The 24,571-nt window shown below is 46.1% G+C and overlaps 1 pseudogene; it reads left to right on the top strand.

Annotated features, from left to right (window-relative positions):
• Positions 1-804: 804 nt before the first annotated feature.
• On the top strand, positions 805-4,438 carry LOC119251969 (saoe class I histocompatibility antigen, A alpha chain-like; annotated as a pseudogene).
• The last annotated feature ends 20,133 nt before the right edge of the window (positions 4,439-24,571 follow it).

Genomic DNA, 24,571 nt, shown 5'->3' with positions numbered 1-24,571 from the left:
AAAACTGCATCACTTTTTAAAAGCATGTATTAGTTCAACATTAATAATCAAGAGAGGTCCAGGGAATTAATGTAACAGAATAGAAAATAATCAATGATGTTTCGCCCTTCATTTTGCAAATAACATTTGAAAAACCACCACTACACCAGTGGTTCAATTTATTGTCGAAGTGAAACAAATTTGAATATTCACAATTACCTGAAGGGTACTTAAAATGCTATTCTCACATATTTCAGAGAGACTGTATAGTTTTTCATTGACCAACCAAAATAAAAAGTAAACACAGGAGAAAATATGACAATCCAACATGCTTCTAATGACACAGAGAAGAAAGACAATTGCAAAAATACAAGCTGTAAAAGATCCACTATTTACTGTGATTATTTTCATAAATACCTCTATTTCTTTAAGACACTTCGTGAACATACAATGGGTCATTAATACTGTTCTAAATTAAATGAAAGTATCTTTAAATTGGTTTTATTCCTAGTGTAGTAAATACTGAGAGCTACAACCTCCTAAAATTATGTTCAGGCCCTCGCTAATTTGTATAACTGTGCAGAGATCCTGAAAGCAAAATGCTTGAAAATCTGACCCAGTCCCCGGCCAGGCCTGAGGGCCACGGTGTGACAAAGGCTTTGGAGCAGGAGAAAAGGGGGTAGCAAAGTCCCAGGTATCAGGTGTGGTTCTCAGGGTCTCAGCACCAAGGGCTGTGTCTGGGGCAGGGAAGGTTTACTGTGGATATTCCCCATCTCCCCACAGTTTCTCTTTCTCTCACAAACTGCCTTGGGTTCTCCTTCCTGGATAGGGTGACTCACCCCAGATCTCACTCCCCATTGCCTGGAGGGTCCAGAGCAGCCAATCAGCATCACCCTGACTCCAAGTTACAAGTCTCCACTGACCCGCCAAGATTCAAATGCTCAGCTACCTCTGGGGCACAGGTGATGAGGCCCCCAACTCTCCTGCTGCTGCTCTCCTGGGCTCTGGCCCTGACAGAGACCTGGGCGGGTGAGTGCGGGCTCGGGAGGGAAAAGGCCAGTGAGGAGGGGAAAGTAGAGGAACCCCGGTGGGGGCGCAGGCCCCCGGGAAAGTCGCGTCCCCGCCATCGCTGGCCTTTTTGTGCCCGTCACCCCACCTTTTCCTGACCCCTTTCTGTCCCTCCCAGCCTCCCGCCTGCTCTTGCCCCCTGAGTCTCGGCCCTTCTCGTCCCGGCGCCCCTTAAAATCTCAGGACCCCCTTCGCCCCCTCCCCTCCCGCTCCGTCTCCCCAGCCCGGGTCTCCCTCCCGCCCCAGGCTCCCACTCCCTGAGGTATTTCTACACCATGACGTCCCGGCCCGGCCTCGGGGAGCCCCGCTTCATCGCCGTGGGCTACGTGGACGACACGCAGTTCGTGAGGTTCGACAGCGACTCCCCGGGCGGAGGATGGAGCCGCGGGCGCCCTGGGCGGAGCAGGAGGGGCCGGAGTACTGGGCGCGGCAGACTAGGAAGGCGAAGGGCGCCGCACAGACGTTCCGAGTGAACCTGCGCGTCCTGCGCGGCTACTACAACCAGAGCGCGGCCGGTGAGCGGGGCGGGGCGGGCCCGGGGCGCTCACGACCCCACCCCGCGGGCGGGCGGGACCCCAGACCCCGGCCCGAGCGCCCCCCGAGGCAGGGGGACCCGCCGGACCCTCGACCCGGGACGAGCCCCGGGACGTTCCCCGCGAGGTTCCCGCGTCAGTTTCGGTTTATTCCCGGGGGGGCGGGCGGGGTGACCGCGGGGTGACCGCGGGGTGACGGGGCGGGGACAGGCTCTCACACCCTCCAGTGGCTGCATGGCTGCGACGTGGGGCCCGACGGGCGCCTCCTCCGCGGGTACAGTCAGGTCGCCTACGACGGCGCTGATTACCTGGCCCTGAACCGGGACCTGCGCTCCTGGACCGCGGCGGACACGGTCGCTCGGATCACCCGGCGCAAGTGGGAGGAGGAAGGAGAGGCGAAGCGCGTCAGGAACTACCTGGAGGGCAGGTGCGTGGAGGGGCTGCGCAGAGACCTGGATAACGGGAAGGAGACGCTGCAGCGCTCAGGTAAGAGGGGCCGCGAGGTCTCCAAACCCCCCTCAGGCCGGCACCGCGGGGAGGGTGGAGTCAGGGTCACAGCAGCGCCCCCTCTCTGGTCAGGGGAGGAGGAGCCCCCCGGGTTTCCTGACTCCCCAGAGGACCCCACTTTCCCTCAGAACAGTCCCTCCTGAGCCTGAGGGGAGACCAGCCCTGGAATCTCCCTTCACGAGATCCTTTTCACCCGGCAGCCCTCTTGGGAACCATCAGTGTTTCTCTCAGGGTCTTGTTATTGGTCAAAGGACATTTTTTTCTTTTCTTTTCTTTTTTTAAGATTTATTTATTTATACATACAAGAACTGGGGTACAGGCCAGAGGTGTGGAGGACAACGGGATTCACCAGAGACAGAGCAGGGAATCTGACTCCTGCTTTTCTGAGTGACTAGGTCTGTCCCCAAACGTCTGTGCTCTCCTCCTTAGAGAACTGCCTCCTCCTATCCAGAGCTGTCGCCCTAATTCTAGATCTAAGGAATGAGAGATTATCCCAGACCAGGCTTGTTCCTAGATTTTGTGCTTCCTCTTCTAACCCCACTGCCCTGTCCATTCTGAGGCTGGTCACAGGAGGTTTTTTCAGGTCCCGGAGGGAAAAACCAAAGTGTGTAAGTTCTCACCCTTCTCCTCAGAGGCCCCAAAGGCACAGGTGACCCACCACCCCACCTCTGACCATGAGGTCACCTTGAGGTGCTGGGCCCTGGGCTTCTACCCTGCGGACATCACCCTGACCTGGCAGCGAGATGGGAAAGACCTGACCCAGGACATGGAGCTGGTGGAGACCAGGCCTGGGGGGGATGGAACCTTCCAGAAGTGGGCTGCTGTGGTGGTGCCTTCTGGAGAGGAGCAGAGATACACGTGCCATGTGCAGCATGAGGAGCTGCTGGAGACCCAAGTCCTGACTTGGGGTAAGGAGGGGAGTGGGCACAGAGCTTCTCAGGAGCATCAGGAGCCCCTCTGGAGACCTTTAGAGCATCAGATGGAGGCCTGGGGCTCAGGGTCTCACTTTCCCTTCCCCTCCAGAGCCCCCTCTTCGGTCCTCCATCCCCACTGTGGGCATCGTTGCTGGCCTGGTTCTCCTTGGAGCTGTGCTCACTGGAGCTGCGGTGGCTGCAGCTGTGATGTGGAGGAAGAAGCACTCAGGTAGGGAAGGGAGTGGGGCATCTTGTCTACTAGGGACTTTCAGGCCACAGATAGAACTTGCCCTGCCTGGTATTGGGAAGTACCACCCACACACTTGTGTTTCCCAGTCTGGAGCTGATTGTTAACCCTCTTTTGTAAAGCATTTTTGAAAATGAATCACAAGTTGTTCACCTTGATAATTCTGGTGATGGGGCCCTGATTCCAGCAAATGGCACAGGGGAAGGTCTCTGCTAAGGGCAAACCCCAGGCAGTTGGTCCCGTCCCCTCTCATCTCCTCTCTTCATCTATCCTGGTCTTGCCCTAAGTGTCCAGTCACTTTTCTGGAAACTTCCCTGTGGCCCAGGACTAGGAGATTCCTTTAGGATTTAATGGCCTGATTCCTCCCTGGTCTCAATATAATGTTTCTTCCCACAGGTGGACAAGGAGGAAGCTACACTCAGGCTGCAGGTAAGTGTGGATCAGGGGTTTGGTCCCTGAGCCCCTGGAGAAAGTGTAAATGGAGCCCATGTGGAGTCACCCCCATCAGTCCCTCCTGTGTGCTCATCTCTCATGGCTCTGACCAGGTTCTGTTTTGTTCTCCCCCAGGTGGCCACAGTTCCCAGGGCTTTGATGTGTCTCTCATAGCTGCTAAAGGTGTGACCCTGGAGGCCTGAGGTAGGAGGAGCTGGGGGGAGGAGCTGGGGCAGAGAGGATGCAACCAGGTTATGGGGAAGCTTTGAGAGGGACATTCTGAGGATGCAGTGGACTATGGAGAATGTCAACATTTATGTGTTTCTTTGAAATTTTTTATGATCCTTTTCCTTCACAGTGTGTGCCAGCTGCCTTGTGGGGACTGAGTGAGGCAGGATTTCTTCTCATCCCCACTTTGTAACTTCAAGATATGCCGGTTTCTTTTGCTGCAAAAGGCATCAGAATGTGTCTCTGTTCTTATGAGATAATGTGAGGAGGTGGGGAGACTGGCCCAGCCCTGCCCACCAGGCCCCTTCCCATACTGACCTGTGTCTCTCCTTGATGATTTTCCTGTTCCGGCAAAGGTAGCTTAGTCTGCATCTACCCCTGTCTTTGTGTTTTCCTCAAGAACAGTAACTACTTCCCTCTGGAAATAATAATTGAGTTCTGAAATTACTTTCTGTGAACTTGTCTGATGGGTTAGAGGGCTAATAAAAATGATTCCTAAAATTTGAGATGAAATAAATGGGAACCTTTCACAATCACGTGTTTGCTGTGCTGAGTCTGCAGGTGGGGGCAGGAGAGGCTGTGAGAAGCCGAGGGAGATGAGGCCTGTGTCCAGTCAGTGCTCAGTGCGTTGTGGGCTTTGACGTGGTCACTCCTCAGGGGTCATCTCTCTGCTCCTTTGTCCTTGTCCTTCAGGAGCACCTGTCCCAGCAGGGCCTGTGATCACAGGGACTCAGACCCCACCTGGCCTTGTGCTCATGTCTGGGCAGGGAGTGCTTGTGTGGCGGGTCAGCCCAGGCTCAGCTCAGGGTCTAGCCTTCTGCCCTCAAATTTCTTTCTATTTCTATTTTGATTCTTTGGTTTTCATTTTGCTTTGTGCCTGTTCATTTTCATGTTTAGAGACCAGGCCTCATGTGCTGTTAGTCCCTGTCTCTGACAGCAGCAGGAGGCACCTGTCGTTCCCCACAAGGCCCAGGGGGGCCCCTGCACATAGAAGTCTGATAAATTTCCAGACTCATTTAATTTTTGGCCTCATTTTAGGAATGTTTTCTGCATTATTAGTTCCATCTTTTCCAACTCTTTTTGAAAGAACAAAATCTTGGTATTACTAGAGAGGAGGATTTGATAATATCCTGATGGATTTAGAGAAGTTCCTAATAGATTTATGTTTTTCCCTACAATATCTCCCTGTAACCCTGCCCTTAAATGTAGTAACCCCAGTGCTGGTGCTAATCGAGACTCATGGGTTGATGGAGTCAGTTACCTTCATAGTTGACTGAAAAATAGGACTCATAAGCTTAGGAACCCAGGCCTCCCTGGTGGCCCAGGGGTTAAGTCTCAGTGCTATCACCTCTACACCCCCAGTTCAATCCCTAGCCAGGGAAATAACCCACATATGGCCCAGCAGACCTCTCCTATTTCTCCTGCTGCTCCCCTTCGCAGTGTATTTCAGTAAATCCGCCTGTTCTGCTCCCCACTCTGTCTCTGGTTTATCCTTTCACCACCCCCAACCCCGCACTTCTGACCTATACCCAAGTTATACGCAAAAATAAATCTTAACCACAACAAAAAACCCCTAGGAACCTCTTTTCAAAAGAACTATGTAATGTGCCCATTAGTAAAAACACTGTCTCTAGAACAGGAGGTGCTCTACACTGATGGCACAACTGATGACTGTTGCACAAGATGTGTGACTGTTTATGCAACTAGGAAAACTCAATGAACTAAAAACATGCACAACTTGCAGCCTGTGGAGAGTGTGTCCTAGTGGGGAGGGAAGACTGAGGATTATGGACTGTAAATCAAACAGTCAACCACTCATGTCTGGTTAGAAGTGGGTAGGGGATGTGGGAAGGTGACCAAGTCAGTGTGTGGGGACACTGACTTGTTTGTTTTTTTTCCCAGGATGGTCAGTGTGGGTTTCACTAAAGTGACCTTTGAGAAAAAGTTTGATGGACACGTTACCCACAGGGATGTGATGTGCAGGGAATTCAGTCCAGGCAGGACAAACCTCCAGTGCAGATGCCTGAGCAGGAATGTGTCTGTGTGACTGACATGAGCACAGAGGCTAGCTGCTGCAGCAGAGGCCATTTGAGGTGGGATCTGTGCACCCAGATCATGCAGGCCTTGAGGATGTTGGGAGGGTTTGACTCTCTGAGTAAGATGTGGGGTGACAAGAGCTTCTGAACAGATACACACCTGTGGGACTTCTCTCTGGTAGCCTCAGTCTGGCTGCTGTGCAGCATGGAAGGGTGAGAGGTGGGAAGAGAAATGGAGGAAACCAGTGCGGGTCCCAGGACAGAGAGGTTGGTGGCTTCGCTGGGGGCTGAGCAGGGATATAATAGGAAGTGATAGGACTGTGCGTATTTAGACATGGAATTTACAGTGTTTCCTACTACTGGGCTGTGAGAAAAGGGTCAAGGATGACACTCAGTGTTTCAGACTGTGCAGGCAGAGAGGTGGAGCCTCAGTGACATGGGGAAGACCCCAGAAGACCCATATGTGGGCATCCCAGGAATTCAATTTAGGAAGTTGAATGAGCTCTATTAGAATTGAAAGTGATGTTGGCAGTTGGACAGAAAAGTCTGGGGTACAGGTGACATGCCTGAGTTAAGAAATAGAACCTGGGAGGTGATTTGATGATAAGATATTTAAAGTCTTGAGCATATAAGGGGCACCAGCAAATGATGACTAAGCAAGAGAAAGGAGCAGAATTGAACCCCAGATTCCACAATGATGAGCAATCTGAGCAGATGCCCCCCAGAGCCAACTGCACAGTCTGACCCCACATGGAGAAGACATGGAGACCAGGGAGCCCCCACTTCAGTGAGCTCAGGAGTCACCAGGACACTCATAAAGACTCAGAAGGTCTAGAACAGAGTCTGAGAGTCTATTACCTGGCCCCTCTCCTCCCCCTAGGGATGGAGAATTTAGGGCTGACTCTCTGGAAGAGGCACTTCCTTCCCTAGAAGCAGGAATGAATAACAGGGACTCTGGAGTTCAGGTTCCCATCCAAGGAGATGAGCAAACCTGTATAAAATGGGGACCCAGTACTGGGGGAGCAACTGTTAGGACCTAGACACCTGGCTCTTCCCTGAGGCCTGTACCCATAGTTACTCAGTAGGGGTGAAATTTGAGGACCCCTAACCTGACAGTGGACCTTGTCCTGCCGCTGGGGGCCCAGGGAGCCTGGGGAAGGCCTGGCTGAGCAGGAGAAAGGGCAGCTCTGGGCTCCTGTGCTCAGCCCTGTGGCCACACGGGGGCGCTGCCGCGCTGTTGCGGATTCTGGTGGAGCCGCCAGGACGGGGCGGGGGCTGAGGTGGCAGAGTTGGGGGTCCTGGAGGGCGGCGTCCTGGGGTGAGATGCTCTGTGAGGAGTCAGAGAAGCAGGGCTCAGAGGAGAGGAGACTCCGGAGCCTGCCCTGTGTGTGAGGTTTCCAGCTTTTCTCCCCAGAACCCCTCTCTCCAGTCCCTTGAAAGCAATACCTGGGGAAACTGGACAGTTCATCATTTCTCCTCCTACAACCTAAAACTTGTTGAAGGCTATTTTTTTAAATATCATTTTAATTTAAAATTTAAATTTTAAACAACATTAAAAAATACTGTTAGATGTACAGAAAAATGGCAAAGCTAGTAGAACTCCTATATAATCCACATCATTTCCAAGTTGTTTACATCTCATGTGACCACAGTGCATTTGAGCAGCTGAGGAAGAAATATGGAAGTACTTTCACTAAACTCTGCGCTGTATTTGGATTTCATCAATTTCCCTAATGCTCTTTTCATGCTCCGACATCCCACCCAGGACACCACATGAAGTTCCAACCACGTCTCCTTAGTGCCTCTGGCTGACAGTTCCTCAAACTTTCCTCTGCTGATGACATCTGTGAGCAGAGCTGCTCAGGCACAATGGCCTCCATTTGAGGTCGTTCTCCAGCAGCACATCAGGTGCACACACATGCACTTTCGTTTTTCCTGTCTTTAGTTACTGTTGTTTTTGGAAGGAATCACTATGGGCGGCTCACACTTCGTGGGGGTCTGCTATAAACATTTACTTCCATGCAGGGTTTTTTGGTTTTGTTTCTCTTGCAAATACAAGTTTTCAGATTAGTTGGGTAAATAGCAGGGACAGTGCTCACTGGACTGTATGGTCAGTCTGTGTTTGGCTTTAAAAGAAACTGTCAGATCCTCCCTCGTGACTGGGTCATCCTATCCTGCCAGCAGTGATGAGGGGTCGCTTCATTTACAATATCAATTCTAGATACAAGTCCTTTATCAGATACGTGATTTGATTTGCAATCATCTCCCCCACTCTGTGTCTTACACTCTTGTACTCATACAGTAGTATACACTAGTGACTAGATACAGGCATAGATATATTTTTCTGGTACGAGAAATGATAAATTGCTAACTGGTTTTGAACAGATGATCTGACTCACTGGAGGGCTCTGGTGGGAAGGGGTGTTATTCATTTAGCTATGTAAAATCTTGCGTTTAAAATTTTCTTCTGTGCTCATGAAATAATACTTTGAAAATTAAATCCTACTAAAATCCCTTCACCTGCATAACACTTCACGGATCGTATCCTAATCACATGCTAAGCGCAGAGCGGCACGTCCGCCACATGATGAACCTGCACATCATCATCTCTCACGGCTTGTGGCTGCAGGTTGGGGTCACTCTTGGTGGTGTCCGTGCTGTGGGTTTTAGACAAATGTACAATGACATGGATACCATATTGTGTCCTACACAGTAGACTCACTGCCCTCGATATCTTCTGTGCTCCAAAGAAACAGAAGCAAGAATAGACCAGTGGAGACACATCAAACTGCAAGCTCCTGCCCAGGGAAGCAAACTGTCATTACATGTAAAGACACCAGATGGGGAGGAAGAAATAATTTGCATATCACATATCCAAGATATACGAATAATACATAAAACTCAATGACCAGAAAACAACCCAATCAAAAATGGGGAGAGGAGCTAAGTGGACACGTCTCCAAAGAAGATACAGATGACCACAGGCACATGGAAAATGCTCCCATCACACATCATCAGGGGATGCAGAACCACAATGAGACACCGCCTCACACCCGTGAAGTGGCTCATATTAAAAAGTCCAGAGACAACAAATGTTGGCAAGGTGTGGGGGGAAAGGAACCTTCATATACTGTTGTGGGAATTGATGCAGCCCCTACAGAAAACAGTATGGAGTTTCCTCAAAATATCAGAGGTCCCAGAGGTCTGCCTCTGCCAGACGTCACAGCATTCTACTCGCTGGGTTTTATCAAAAAAAAATGCAAAAGCTCATTTCAAGGGATCTAGGCACTCTGTGTTCATTGCAGCAATATTTACAATAGCCAAATTATGGAAACAATCTAAGTGCACAAGAGATGAGTGGAACTATTGTGGCACGTATACAATGCAATACTACTCAGCTGTGAAAAATGAGGAAATCTTGAATTTACAACAACATGGATGGAAATGGGTAAAACTATGCTAAGTGAAATAAATCAGGAGAACCACAAATAACAGATGACATGATTCATATGTGTAATATACAGAAACCAAGCAAAGGAACAGATAAAACAAAATCAAACCATTGGAGTCTGTCTGCAGAATGGAGGCACCAGAGGGGGTTGAGGGTGGGGAGATATAGGAGTAAGAAGGCCCAGAGGAACACAGGGGAAGACTCTGGGTGTATTGGTGGGGGTGAGGGAACCTGCATCTGAGGAGGTGCGTCTCTGACTTTGAGTCATGTGCAGTGTGTAAATGCATGTTACCTCAAAAAATACAGTAATGAACTATTTTAAACCAAGAAAGAAAAGTAACTTGTCACCTCCATCCATCACTGACCTCAGGACTTGGCCTTTGCCTCTTCACTGTCATGCAGGGTGAGGGGCTGGTTTCCCACAAGGTCATTGGCAGGAGGTGCAGGGACTCCTGGGGCTGCTCAGACACAGCTGAGTAGAGACACTGCAGAGAGGGCGGCTCTGAGGGGACCAGGGACAGAGGGTCAGAGTAACCCCAGTGCTGAGTGAGGGTCTGGTTCTCAAGTAGAGGGGTGTGTGTGTGTGTGTGTGTGTGTGTGTGTGTGTGTTAACAGGAGCAACAGGGCACATAACATAAGACAATGGGGGGCAATTACACATCGAGGCCCCAGAATAAAAGAATTCAAATCTCATAAAAGTAAAAAGTCAGTACAACTCCTCAGTAAGAAATATTCCATGAAGAAGCAGTTTTTGAGCAGGACTTGAAGCAGAGGAGCTGGAGAGAAGGAGGAGATGTAGAGTTATTCTCATGGTTGGCTTGAGCTGTAAGGAGGTAGGAAGAACCCCCTCCAGGCCCCTACCTAGGATGTGGTTGCACCTGACAGCTCTCTCCCCTAGCCCCCAACATTCACTTCAAGCTCCTTTCCTTTGGGATCTCTCTAGAAATCCCACTGGCCTCAGAGTCATGGAGCTCAGACCAGGCACCCCCTCTGTTTCCCAAGGGATCTTTCCTCCGTGGGCTTCAGCCACTGCCGACTGCGCTGGAGGGAGTCACACGGGACTGAGAGGGAAAAGTGTGTGCTCTTCTGGCCTGGCCCAGGGGCAGGATTAGCCCAGGTCACCCCAGTTCCTGAGTTAAGCCTTTGTCCACAGTCCAGGAAGGGAGGGGGAGATGCAGCAGGGTCTACCTCAGCTCCTGGAGGAAGGTGTAATATTAGAGTGGATGAAATTATTGTTTCTTCATTGTCTGGGGCTCTCCCACCTCCCCAGGGTCACCCTCCGTGTGCAGCAGGGAGAGGATCAGATAAACCCAGGCTGCTTCCCCCACCTCCCTCCCTCCCTTCCTCACCGCTGTGCTCAGGATGACTGTCCTGGTCCCCACTGGCAGAGGAGGCAGAAAGAGAGTGTTGTTACCACAGTAGCTACCGGGATTGTAGGTAAGTGTTTTCCTTTTCACTGTAAAAGTTCTATTATTTTTTGTGGATATAATTATGTGAAATAGAAAATTGTGGGGAGGGAGAAAATGTTAACCCAAGCAAATAATGAAAGCAGGACAAAAAGGCAAAAAATCAAACAAAATAAACATTTTGCCTCAGGGCCCCCCTGCTGAGGCAGCTGCAGTGAGGAAGGGTCTCAGGGCTGAGGGGGCTGAGGCCTCAGTGTGGTCACATCCCCTGGAAACATCCAGGTTGAGGGTTGGGTCCTCTTAGTGACCAGCACCCTTTACCTGCCCAGGCAGCCATATGTGATCAAGTTGAATTTAAAAATTCCTCCTGATGTCGCTCTTGTGATGGAGGGAGACAAGGAGGGAGACAGAGGAGAGGTAATGACAGAGGCTGGGCCTGAGACAGCTGCAGAAATGACCAGATTCTGACCTCAGTGTTAAAACAAAATAAATACAAATCTTCACATTATAGCCCTTGAAATAGCTGAAATCATTGCGTTCTGAGGGGTAAGTCACAACAAGATAAATTGTTTTCAGTGTGTGTTTGATGGAAATGTCCTAACCAGTCATTATCAGAAACAAGTCCTCCTGAACTGCATTTTTGCATAATTGTATTAATTTCTTAACTCAAATGACATATATTGGGGTGCCCTCCTCCAGGCACTGGGGTACAGAGTGCACAGTCCCAGGACTCTGTGTGTCTGTAACTCAGGGTCCAGCTGGAGACAGGCCCGGGGAGCACAGAGCAAGGGGCTTCTGACCTGGGAGCCGCTGGGCCTCCTCCCTGAGGAGGTGACAGGTGACCTGAGCCCCAGGGGGAGCAGGAGGTGACAGGGAGGTGAGTCACCCCGAGGAGACAGGGTGAGGGTCCTGGGTGTTGGGCTCAGGGCTGGGTACGGGCAGGAGCTGGAGCCACTGCAGAGGGTGCTGAGGGGCGTGGGCCTCGCCCTGGGCCTGGACTCCAGCTTGTCACACCCCAGGATGCGGGTGGGACCCGCACAGGGCCTCCCCACCCCGAGCCTCAGTTTCCTCACCTGTGTGTGGTGAGGTTAGGGATGCGGGGAGGATAGTGAGCTGATGCCTGTGAGTCTCAGCTCAGGGCCTGGCACATCATGGGCGCTCAGCCCCTGTCTGCTCTCCTGGCTGCAGGGAAAGGGAGTGGAGGAGAAAGTGGAGGTGATGCCAGGCCCTGTGAGCCCTCCCTGCCTGGTGTGGGGAGCAGAGAAGGTAGGTGAGGGTCCATGTTGGGAAAGGTCTGGGGTGCCGTGGGGAGCAGAGACTGGAGAGGGTGAGCGTGTGCGGGGCAGGGAAGAGGCTCCTGCGGCCTGACAAGGGCAGGTGTGGTCACCTCCTCCCTGAGCATCTCCTCTTCTGTCCGTTTGTTCCCCTTCCTCACCCACCTTGCAGGACAGTCATGACCTTGGGGCCACGACTGGACTCTCCTGGCAGAGGGGACCTGCAGCGTCTGCCTGGGGACAGGGGCCCGGGGAGCACCTCCTGTGGCCACAGCTTCTGCCAGGCCTGTCACAGCCGATTCACTCTCAGACCCACCAAGGGCCACGTGCTGTCCACACTGCCAGGAGCCATCCAGGAGCCAACAGCAGCCGCACTGGGTCCTGGTGAGCTTGTGCTCTGGCCCCAGCCCGGAGCCCAGGGGAGAGAAAAGGGGTTCTGTGAGCAGCACAGGAAAAGGATAGTTTTGCATTTCCAGGAGAAGCAGCAATTCCTGGGTGTGTTTTGCAAAGATCTTAAGTACGAACATCTCCTTATGCTGAAGAAATTGAAGGCTTAGATCTTATGAGTTAGGTAAACACTTTTGCAATCTTGAAAATATAGGACAAAACTTTGATGAATTGCTCTATTATGGACTAATAAGCACTATTCTAGAAAGACAAAGTAATCTATTCTAAACTCAATACTGCATGCAACAATATCATCTGTCAATCCTGGATTATGTGGGTAAAAATGACTTGCGAATGCCGAGTGACTTCCCTGCTAAAACTCTCAGCATCAGAAGGCATCACATACTGCAGGGGAGAAGGAGGGAGAGGGATGAGAGGGAGGGAGGGAGGAACACAGGGCACTGTGGTGATGGTGCAGGGGTGCCTTGGGGAGGAAATTCTACGGGGACTACACCTGAGGGGGTGGGGGGGAAGCACATATTGTTTAAAAATGAAAAATAATGTAAAAACTAAAAGAAATTAAAATTTAAAGAAAAATTGCTCCACCTGCAGGACAGAGGAGCTTCAGGGTTGCTCTAAGATGTCACATCCACCCCAAGACCCTCTTGAGATTTCTAGGTATGAAGGAAGCATCATTGGTCAGATAACGAAAAGGACAAAATAGCCCTGAGGAGATAGGGATTTTTTTTTTAATTATTTATGTGAGGTGGGCTGTGTAGGCAGATAAAACCACTGTCATTTCTATTTTTTTTAAAGATTTATTTATTTATACAAGCACTGGGGTACAAGCCAGAGGCCCAAGAGGGTGAGAGGATTCACCAGGGAGCAGGGAGCAGAACAGGCAGAAGGACTGAAATACACTGCTGAGGGGAGCAGTGGGTGAGACAGGACAGGTCTGCTGGGCCATGTGGGAATCTCCGTGGCCCCTGGCCAGACTGGAAGCTAACTGGGGCTACAGAGGTTACGGACAGCTCCACAGCGCTGTGCTCAACTTGCTGTGCCACTAGGGAGTCCCCACTGTCATTTCTAGAAAAAGCATGACCTTGATATATTCATCAGGCATTCTGGGGCAAAATGGTAAAATCTAACTCAGTCTTGCCAAAATGGGGATTACCTACTTACTGAAAAAACCAAAGGCAAAGCCGGGGTGCAGCTGGACACTGTGGGCAGGGTCTTCTGTCTCCTTCATCCTCTTTCCTCAGCTTGTCAGGGGGAGGGTCTGTTCATCAAAGGCCCCTCCCAGGTGACAGGAGATTCTCCCAAGCTTGGGGACCCTCTGATTCTGGGAGGGATTCTTTAGGGATCACCGAATTACTGACTCTTCTTTCCCTCAGGTGGAAGGGGTGTGGTTTCTAGGCCCATAGCTGTATCCTCAATATGCTCACATGACTTATTGCCCCTCATGGTGCTTGTGATAAAAGTGAGCTTGAAGAAATTATATGATTTATTCAAGGTTGCACAATTAGGAATAGAGTCAGGATTCAAACCAGATTTCCATCTAAAAGGAGTGAAGTTTTCATGATCCTTGTTCTTTGCTGCTTTACTCCATAGATTTTCAAATCCTACCAGAACTGTTTTGCATTATTTATATTTTTATGGACTCATATTCATATGATCCTTATTCAAAAGGATTAAAATATACATCTTTAACTTTTAAAAGTTTACTTTCAATTACTAATATTTTAGTTTTCACAAATATGGAAATCTTGCAACCATTTGACATTTATGCCATGTCCACCTTTTGTGTTATTGGATGTGTCAATATATACATATATGTTCCACAAGAAATGTTTCAATTTTATTTTTTTATTATTTTGTTGTTGTTCTTGAAGAAAATCTTATTATTTATTTTTTTGTATTTTATTTTATATATTTCTTATACCATTTTTCTTTTTTGCACAATGTATGAATTTTCATCTTGGTTATATTCCCCATACAATTGCACCCCCTTATTTTGACCTAAATTCCTCCTCTCCCAGCCTTTCACCCCCCAACCCCCCACCCCCATAGTGTGTCTCTGGTTTATGGTTGCTTGTTGATTTTGATTTTCACTTTGTATTAATTAGTACAATTAATTAGTCTTTTTCATGGTCACTTATTTGGGTTTTCTAAATTCCTGCTATGAGTGAGACCATCCGGTATTTTTCCTTTTTCTTTTTGACTTATTTCACTGAGCATGATCCCTTCTAGCTCCATCCGTGTTGCTGCAAACTGCATGTGTTTATCTTTTTTGAATGCTGAGTATATTCCATGGTGTATATGTACCACATCTTCTTGATCCAGTCATCTATTTTTGGGCGTTTGGGTGTTTCCATAGCTTAGCTACTGTAAATAGTGCTGCTATAAACATAGGGATGCAGATGCCCTTTGGAATTAATGTTTCTGATTTTTATTATTTTTTTCTTCTACTGGTTTTGGGGTTTTGTTGTGCTTTTTCTAGTTATTTAAGCTGCGAGATTAGGTTGTTTCTTTGAGTTCTTTCTTGTTTCTTGATGTGAACCTGTATAGCTATATATTTTCCTCTATAACTGATTTTGCTGCATCCCATACATTTAGGAAATTGGTGTCCTCCTTGTCGTTTAAGTCAAAGCATTTTTTAATTTCTTCTCTGATCTCCTCTTCCAGTAGTGTGGGTTTCAATCTCCATGAGGTAGAAGAGTTCCTTGCCTTCTTTTTATGGTTTATTTCTAGTGTGATGCCTTCATGGTCAGAGAAGATGGTTGGTATGATTTCAATCTTGGTGTACCTGTTGATGTTTGTCTTGTGTCCCAGTATGTGATCGATCCTGGAGAATGATCCATGTGCACTTCAAAAAAATGTGTTCTCAGATTTTTTTGGGTTTAGTGTTCTATAGATGTCTGTTAAGCCCATGAACTCTAGTTCCTTATTTAGAGCTTTAGTGTCCTTACTTATTTTTTGTCTTGTTGATCTATCCATTGTTGATAGTGGTGTGTTGAAGTCTCCTACTACATATGTGTTTTCTCTGATGTCTGTTTTCAGAGATGATAATAGTTGTCTGATATATTTTGGTGCTCCTTCATTTGGTGAGTATATGTTAATGAGTGTTGTTTATTCTTGAAGTATTGTCCCCTTGATCATAATGTAGTGACCATTGGGGTCTCTTTTTACCTTTTTGCATTTGAAATCTGTTTTATCTGATATATGTATACCTGTTCCTGCCTTCTTTTTTGGTCTATTTGCTTGTAGGATTGTTTTACATCCTTTTACTTTCAGTCTATTTTTATCTTTTGTAGTAAAGTGAGTTTCCTGGAGACAGCAAAAGGTTGGTTTTTATTTCTTAATCCAGCCTGCGACTCTGTGTCTTTTTATTGAAGAGTTTAGTCCATTTACATTTAAGGTTAATATTGATATGTTAGCGTCTGTATTTGCCATTTTGTTTGACTTTTCTCTGTTTTTTTTTTTTTTAGTAATTTTTTTTTTTTTTTTTGTCTTGTTTCATTCTTATTCATCCCTCTGTTGGTTCTGGCTTTAGGATTCCTTGTAGTATTTTTTGGAGTAGGGGTTTAGTCGTAATGACATTCAAGAGTTTCTGTTTGTCTGGGAAGGTCCTTATTCTTTCTTTGTAGAGGATGGAAAGCTTTGTGGGATAGAGTATTCTCGGTTGGCATGATTGTTTGTTGTTTGTATTGTAGTCTGAATTGTCCCTCCACTGCATCTGCACGTGTCCCTCCTCCGGTCTCGAGGAGTTTCTTCAGGGAGGAATGTCTTGAAGTCTGTTGTATGTCCCTCCACTTCTCCTTGCCTGTAGAGTTTCTTCAGAGAAGTTGATGTCAACCTGATTGGTATTCTTTGAATGTTATCTGTTTCTTCCCTCTTGTCAGCTTCATTATTTTTTCCTTCTTGGATTCTTGGGAGCTTTACTATTATGTGTCTTCCTGTATTTTTCCTTTCATCATGGAAGTTTGGTGTTCTTGCTTCTTGTATGTCTATTTTCAGCTCCTTCTTCACATTTGGGAAGTTCCCTTCAATTATTTTCTTGAATATTTTCTCTGTTCCTATGTCTCTTTCCTCTCCTTCTGGATTCCTATAACACTTATATTTCCTTTCCTCATGGAGTCAGATAGTCCCGAAGTCTTTCTTCATTCTTTTTCATTTGTACTTCTCTTTCCTTTTCTGCTTTGGTTCTTTTTATTTCTGTATCTTCGAGAGTACTTATTTGTTCTTCCATTTCATCTATTTTGCTATCACTGCTTTTTCCAGAGTTCTTTAGCTCCTCTATTAATCCTTTGATCTCCTGCATTTCTTTCACTTCCTCTTTAGGGACTCAATTTCATTCTTCTGTGCATTGATTATTTCCCCCTTATCAGTGTTTTCCTTAATGACTTCTGACAGTTTTTTAATCATGGCAATTTTAAATTCTCTTTCTGGAAGGCTCAGAAGTTCTTCCAAGTCACTGTTGTTGCAATTTGGTGGGTGATTTTCTTTTTGTGGTGTGTCTTTTCCCTGAGGACGTGCTTGGTTACTTGTAGTTTTTCTTCTCCCTGCTGCTTGTTTTCTAATTTGTCCTGTGCATTGGGACACTGTGTTGCTGGTACAGGCCAGCATCTTTTTGGTGTGCTTTTTCTGGGATGTTGGAAACTGGTGGTCCAAATGAGTCAAATACTGTTATGTCAGAAGTCCATTAGGGCAGTGGTACTATGAATATGTTAATGACCGCTGTCACAGAGTATCTCCTCCTTCTGTGTTTGTTTAATTCCAAAGGTGTGTCTTGAGGTCCCACAGACTGCCCTGGAGGTGGGGTGGCAGGATTGCTTGCTGGGCTCCAAATCGCTGGATCCCCCTCTGGGCTCCAACTCCCTGCCAGGCAGGGCCTGGCTTGTGGGGTCTTCAGCTCACCTCTGGCTGGGGGTGGGGGCAGCCCTTTCCCAATTCCACAGGGTCTTGGTGGGTTCTGGAGGCAGAGATCCCTATTCTAGAATGGCAAGTCAGAAGGGCACTTCCCTGCACCTGTGGTCTGCCTGGGCAAAGTCTGTATCCCCCTCTGGGCTCCAACTGGTGGCCAAACAGGTCCTGGTGTGTGGGGGCTTTTCAGCTCACCTCTGGCTGTGGGGACAGCCCTTTTCTGGTTCCAAATGGTCTCAGTGGTGTCAGACACAAAGGCATAGATTCCTATTCTAAAATGGTGAGTCAGGAGTGCACTTTCTTGCACTGGCAGTCTGCCCTGGCTTTAGCTGGAGCCAGCTCAGGGCTCTGATTGGAGGCTACCAGACAGGGCCTGGCTTGTGGGGATCCCTCAGCTCACCTCTGGCAGCCCTTTCCCAGTTCCAAGTAGTTTCAGTGGTGCCAGACACAAAGGCAAAGATCCCTATTCTAGATGTTTGTTTTTTAATCCAGCCTGCTACTCTGTGTCTTTTCAGTGATGAGTTTAGTCCATTTACATTTAGAGTTAATATTGATATGTTGGCATCTGTATTTGCCATTTTGTTTGTCTTTTTGTGATTTTGTTCCTTGCTTTAGTCTGTTCTTATTCATTGTCTGTTGGTTTTGGCTTTAGGACTTCTTGTAGAATTTTTTTGGAGTAGGGGTTTAGTTGTAATGAATTTCTGGAATTTCTGTTTGAGAAGGTCCATAGTTTTCTTTGTAGAGGAAGGAGAGCTTTGCAGGGTAAAGTATTCTTGGTTGGCATTTGCTGTCTTGAAGTTTGCTGAATATGTTACTCCATTCTCTTCTTGCCTGTAGTGTTTCTTTGGAGAGGTCAGAAGTTAACCTGATTGGTTTTCCCTTATAAGTTATCTGTTTCTTCCCCCTTGCCAGTTTCATTATATTTTCCTTGTCCTGGATTCTTGCAAGCTTTACTATTATGTGTCTTGCCATAGTTTTCTTTTCATTGTGGTAACTGGGTGTTCTTCTCACTTCTTGTATGTCTATCTTCATCTCCTTTTTCATGCTTGGGAAGTTTTCTTCAATTATCTCCTTGAATAATTTCTCAGTTCCTTTGTCTCTCTCCTCGCCTTCTGAAATGCCTACAACTCTTATATTTCCTTTCTTCATGGAGTCTGATAATTGCTGAAAATTTCCTCATTCCTTTATCTCTCTTCATTATTTTTATTTCTGTATCTTTGAGAGTACTGATCCGTTCTTCCATTTCATCAATTCTGTTTTCATTGCTTTTCCCAGATTTTTTTTGCCACCAGTAATCTTTTAATCTCCTGAGTTTCTTTTATTTCCTTTCTTAAGGTCTCATTTTCATTCTTCAGTTCATTGATTATTTGTCTCACATCATTTTTTTCTTTTTAATTTTCTTTATGCCTTTTAATCATGATTTTTATTAATTCTCTATCTGACAGGCAGAGAAGTTCTTCCATGTCATTGTTGAAATCTGGTGACTGCTTTGCTTTTTGTGATGTGTCTTTCCCCTGCAGGCCTGCTTCGTTATTTATTTTTTCTTCTCCCTGGTGTTTGCTTTCTAATTAGATCTATGTGTTGGGATGTTGTGCCACTGGTGTTGGCGGGCATCTCTTTGGGGTGTTCCTTCAGGGGTATTAGAAACTATTTACCAGACCGAGTCCAGCACTGTTAGGCCAAAGCTCCACCAGGGTGTTGATGCTGTGGCTGTGTTGCTGGGCACTGTCCCTTATAGTTTCCTCCCTCTGTATTTACTCAGTTGCAGCAGGAAGTCCAATAAGGTGTCCCTCTCTGCCTTCCAGCAATCAGCTAGTTGGTGATTTTGTTCTGGTACTAGGTGGCTACAGAGACCTGAACTTTCTGACTTGTGCTTTTTCCCCGTATTTCTCTGGGAAAGGAGGGCGTAGAAGGGAGCACCTCAACACAGGAGCTATTGCTCATGCTGGGTGCTGTGTCTGCCCCGTGTTCACCTGGTGCTGTGCCCCTGAGTTTTGCACTCTAGTTCTCAGTTCCAGGGCTCTGGGATCCAAAACACTGGCTGTCACCCTGTGCAGTGTCCCCCCCCAGATCCCATGCCTGGCTCTCTGTTCCAGAATGCAGGCTGTCACATGGGACCTTGAATGTCTTGTTCCATGCCCCGTTTCCCTTCTCATCTCCGTTTGCATGGCACACCCCTTCTCAGAGCCAGAGGTGGTTTTGAAATCCCTGACTTCCACCTATCAGGTATTTGGTGATTTTGTTCTGATTACTAGGTGGTGCCAGAGATCTTTCATAGTATCCTTCCAGAACTGTGCTTTTTGTGTGTAGGTCTCTGGAGAAGAGAGTGGGGTGGCATGAAGTGCCCCACTGGCGTGGAGTGCTGTGTCTGCCCTGTGCCCCACTGCTGTGGGGATCCCACACCCCAAATTTCATTCTCAGTTCCAAAGACCTCAGATTAGGGACACCAGAAGCAGCCCCCGATTATTCAGCTTTCGGGATTTCAGCATTTTCAGATCTTTAGCAATTCTGGGGTCAGGGATTTCTGCCCCCAACATGCTCATCTCCCAGAAGGCTGTTGTGGACCTCTGAAGGATGTAGAGAGGCTTCCAGCAGCCAACTCAGAGAAGAAAAATTCGGAGGCTTTTTAGGAAGCCAAGTGTCTGAAACTGCTCCTGGTTTTGCTGCTGTTATAGTCTGGCAGGGAAGGCCAAGGCCTGGAGCCAGGCACCTGGCTGAGCTGCATGAGTGTGGCCATATGTCAGGTTGTTTGGCTGCTGCAGCTGCTGCTTTGATTGTCACTTGTCTGGTGCTGTGCTGGGGCAACTCGGCAGGTGAGTGTCTCCTATTGTGTCTTCTGCTGTCTACATGAGTTGGAATCTGGCCTATAGTATGGCTGCCATGTGAGCCAGGAAAACACCATCTTCAGAGCATGGCCTTTTGTTCAAGATTGGAGCTCTCATTCTCAGTGGCGGGAAGACACCATCTTGGGAGCATTTGTGTTTAGTACTTTAAAACACTGGATATTGCTTCGGGTATGATAAATGGCCATTTTCGGCCTCAGTAACTCTTTTTTTCCCTGGCTTGTCAAATAAATACCATTATTGTTGTTCTTGAACCTGAGTAGTCTTGCAATTGTACACGTGGGTGAAGAAATCAGATGGCAACCAGTAAACTATTTGGGCAGTGTCCTTGGCCAGTTTTTGGGTCCTTGCTGCTTGTGTCACAAGGCCTATCTGTTTCTTGCTACATGTTCAAATGGTAGAAAAAAGCCTTTCAGGGTATAGGCTGTCTGTTGTGTGAAAGCTGAAATATAGCCTGCTCTACTCATTTTCCTTACAATAGTAAGTAAGGAGAGTGTTCATGTTAGAAGGTGGTCAGTGTTGTCAGAAGGGTGACCTAGAGTGTATGGAAGAGGACAGGGAAGCTGTCTGCTGGGGTGATCACTGTGACCTCAGCACTGGGCGTGCACATGTGGGCCTAGAGGAGGGGGATAAAAGCAGTGAAGCACAGCAGCAGCCCTTATGAGAGGATCACTCTGAGACAAGACTGATAAGGGCTAGGGAGGGGGAGAAGATGGTGAGACACTAAGCTGGTAGAGTAGGAAATCTGCACACATGTATTGTTTATGGCCTGTCTGCTCTGAGTTAATTTTCTAGCCCAAGCACACATCTGGAGGCTGCAGGGAGCAGTGCTGTCTGAAGACCAGCCTCAGCACAGGGGGGACGAGCCTGAGGCCAGGTGTCCAGGAGGGCGACAAGGAGCTCTGGGGAGTGGACATCACAATCTCCTGGCAGCAGTGAAGGCCTGCTCACTGCTGAACTGTCTGTGTTCATCTCACTATAAATAGGCAGCTGGAAATGAAATGTGAAGGCAGTTTCTTTAGGGTATTAACCCTCCATCTTCCAGATTGTTGGCTGTCTGATTAAAGCACACTTTTAAAGATTCAATCCATATTTTTTTTCAGAGAAAGCATTATAACATCAGTCTTGATACATACATAGCCACTTTACTTGAGAGGTTAGGAGGTCTTACTTAATCTGGCAACCTTGGATTTCCTCTTATCCCTGTGTGAGATATCAAAAATCTGTAGCCATTCTCAGCTACATTTTAGGCATAGGGAGAACAGTAATGAAGGAAATAATAATAGATATTAGATCTCTCTTTGATAATAGATGTGAGATCTAGCTTTAGCCCAGTGGTTATAAGCTAGAATTTCCTGAAGAGCTTTAGCTTTAAAAAAATATAATAGCCTGTTACTATCCCAAACCAATTAAATCATAATGTCTGAACTTTGTGTATATACCTATTAGCATTTTTTATATCTTTTTAATGCATGGTCACATTTTCCCCCTAAATAAGTTTTTAAAATGCTACTGTCTCTGAAAATTAACTTTCTCTCTGGGAGTCAGATGACCACTAGTACATACTTACTGTGTGTGCCTGCTCAAGAATCAGCTAGAGGACCAGGAATAATCTCATCTGTCCCTTATTCTTGTTTACCTCTGTCACCACAGGAAGCGCCAGGTTGGTCTAATATCCATGATTCATCCTTCTTATATAGCTGTTAAGTGTTTTATCTATTATTATAATGTGAACTTAACATTCACATTATGAAATTAAGGCTCTTGGGAAATTGAATATTATAGGAAAGAGAAAACTGAGTTAATATAAATATTGTTCTTGTAATGTCATATTACTACCTGTATCCCCAAAAACTGAAGAGTAAAGCTATGTAAAATCACATTTAAGTATTCTAGTGCTGTTTTGCAGTTGAATATTCATATTGAAACAGAAATCATTGAACTTTAGTTCAAAGGTATTCAGAGCTCTAAAATATTGCTGTTAATTTTGTCTAAGTGTTCATTTTATTTCATAAAAGCACATTTCTTTACTGACAAATGAGTGTGCAAACTGAATCCCCTAGCTCTGAATTTCCTAACACAGCTCCTTGCAGTATAAAATTCAGATCAGATCCTCATTTTACCTTAGATTTAAGTTTTTGTTTTAGAGTTAATTGGGCTTCTCTTGGTCAAAGCAATGTGACTGCTGATGATATACAACTGCATGTAGTGGCTATTGAAGTTTTTACTACGTACATTAATACCAATTCAATATGTGCCATTTGTAGATTCTAAGATACACAGAAAAGAAAAATATTGAACAAAACATGTATTGTGAATTGTAGCAAGAAGAAAAGACCCAATCAAAAATATTTTCTGAACAGATGCTGGAGACAGGATTAATCCATAATTTGTCTAGAATTATTGATTTATCTTTATTTCTTTTTGTTTTATGTTCTACAAAGGTTTGCAGAAACAAATCAGTCAGCAGTTTCAGAGTGAAAAAAATATAGTCTATTGAAAGATTTGTATATTTTCTCATGCTTGTGTCATGTGAGATTATTTAAGGTTGAATACATGCAGCATTTATAAATTGGCAAGCAAACATGTTGGGGTGATCACATAGTAAATACAACTGTTAAATAGAAAGTAAATATTCTTGTTTTGCAACCAACTATATGACACAATTACAGATTATCTGCTCTTTAGAGTAGTAGGAGAATAATCAAAATTTTAGTAAATCTAGAGAAGCGTATCCATACATAATTTTCACATATTTACATCTTCCTCAATTTTACATTTAGGTGTATTAGGAGAAACAGTAGGCAATAGTAATCAGATGTGTTATTTCTCAGTTAAATAGGAGGATAAGGCGATGAAAAATCCATTTATAGGGTAAATGAAGTTATCATGCTTCTTTCTGCCATTCCGCCTCGGGCTTGGATGCCGAGCCAAGGACATGGGCACGCAAGCCTGTGATTGTGGACACGTGGACCCAGGCAGCGCGGGAGAGCGCATGCGTACGTGCTCACACCTGTGCGGAGATGCCAGGCCTATAAGGGCGGTGCCATTCTGAGGCTAGGACTACGACCTGAAGTAGGACCACTTTGGGAGGAGACCAGGAGACAACATGAAGCTGAGAAGACCAGAGAGTAAACTAGACAAATAGCATTGATTCCCGGGGCAGCTGGGAAGCTGGGTTCCCTGCCCGCCTCCCGGCCTCCCTGCCCTGTCCTTGCCTGACTCCTTTGTATGCCGCCCCCCTGCCTAGTGTGGCTATGTACCTGGGGCCCTGTAAAATCTATCAAGGGCTCGGGTACTCCTTTTATTCTCCTACCCAAATTGACAATGAACCTTTTCTGTACATGCTCGCAAAACAGCAGCCAATAATTATTTACAATTTAAAAAGGATCAAGTCTCCTAAAGCTACATATGTGAACAGCTCTAGTGTTTGTGAAATTTATATTCAGCAGATAATTTCAGCTTCTATTATTCAACAAGGAGTGAGAAAATCAGTCAGAAAATTAATAGCCATCACAAGTTGCAGACATGGTACTAACTCTGAGATGGTTCAAATTAACAAAAATCCCTATCCACAAATTATAAGAATGTTTAAGTAGGCAGATTATGAGGAAAGGCATACATGGGGCAGAAAACTTTAAAACCTGTGTATACAAATAATACAATTCTGGTTTTTTGTAGAAAAATAAATGATTGAAATTAAGAGAGTTGCATAAAGCCAGGTTGGGATCAAACACATGGCAATTTGTGATAATATGATTGCAATAACTCTAGCCTTTTGTGGGGTGGGGGGCAGGGGAGTTAAAAATTCACAGATGATTGAAATTACCAAACTTTTGCTTGAGGAAAAAATTCAGTAGTAGTGTTTAAAATGTATCAATTTGAATAAAAATTGGAAAGAGAGACAAACATCAATATATGTAAGCATTTCCCAAAGGCATTAATTATAGGCAAGGGAAAGCTTTCATACCACCAACCCCTAGCAGCATATATCTCATATGTAACTGGACTTTTATTGAATTTTATTAATATCTGTCACTCCCTTTTAGTTTATTTAAACACCCTAATAGTGGAGATTATCACTGTAGCTCACTGCTTTAACTCCAGCACCTGTTATAGAGACTGGTCCACAGTTGTTGCTTAGCAGATAGCTGTTAAATCAGTAACTTGTTGAAAGATGAATCAGAGTGAGGAGATAAGTATTAATGGGTCTTAGTATTTTTGAGACTAAGTGTTTTTCATCAAAACTTGTCATATTGTGGTTGTCAGAATAAGCATTTTGACCAGGATTATATAAAGTAAGCAATCATAATTTTTAAAACTATTTTTTAAAAGAATTTTTT

The sequence above is a fragment of the Talpa occidentalis genome, unplaced genomic scaffold (assembly GCF_014898055.3).
Source record: "Talpa occidentalis isolate TD23 unplaced genomic scaffold, MPIMG_talOcc4v2.1 talOcc4.2, whole genome shotgun sequence".
Classification (NCBI taxonomy): Eukaryota; Metazoa; Chordata; class Mammalia; order Eulipotyphla; family Talpidae; genus Talpa; species Talpa occidentalis.
The sequence above is the reverse complement of the archived record's forward strand: the minus strand, read 5'-3'. Positions and strand labels throughout refer to the sequence as shown.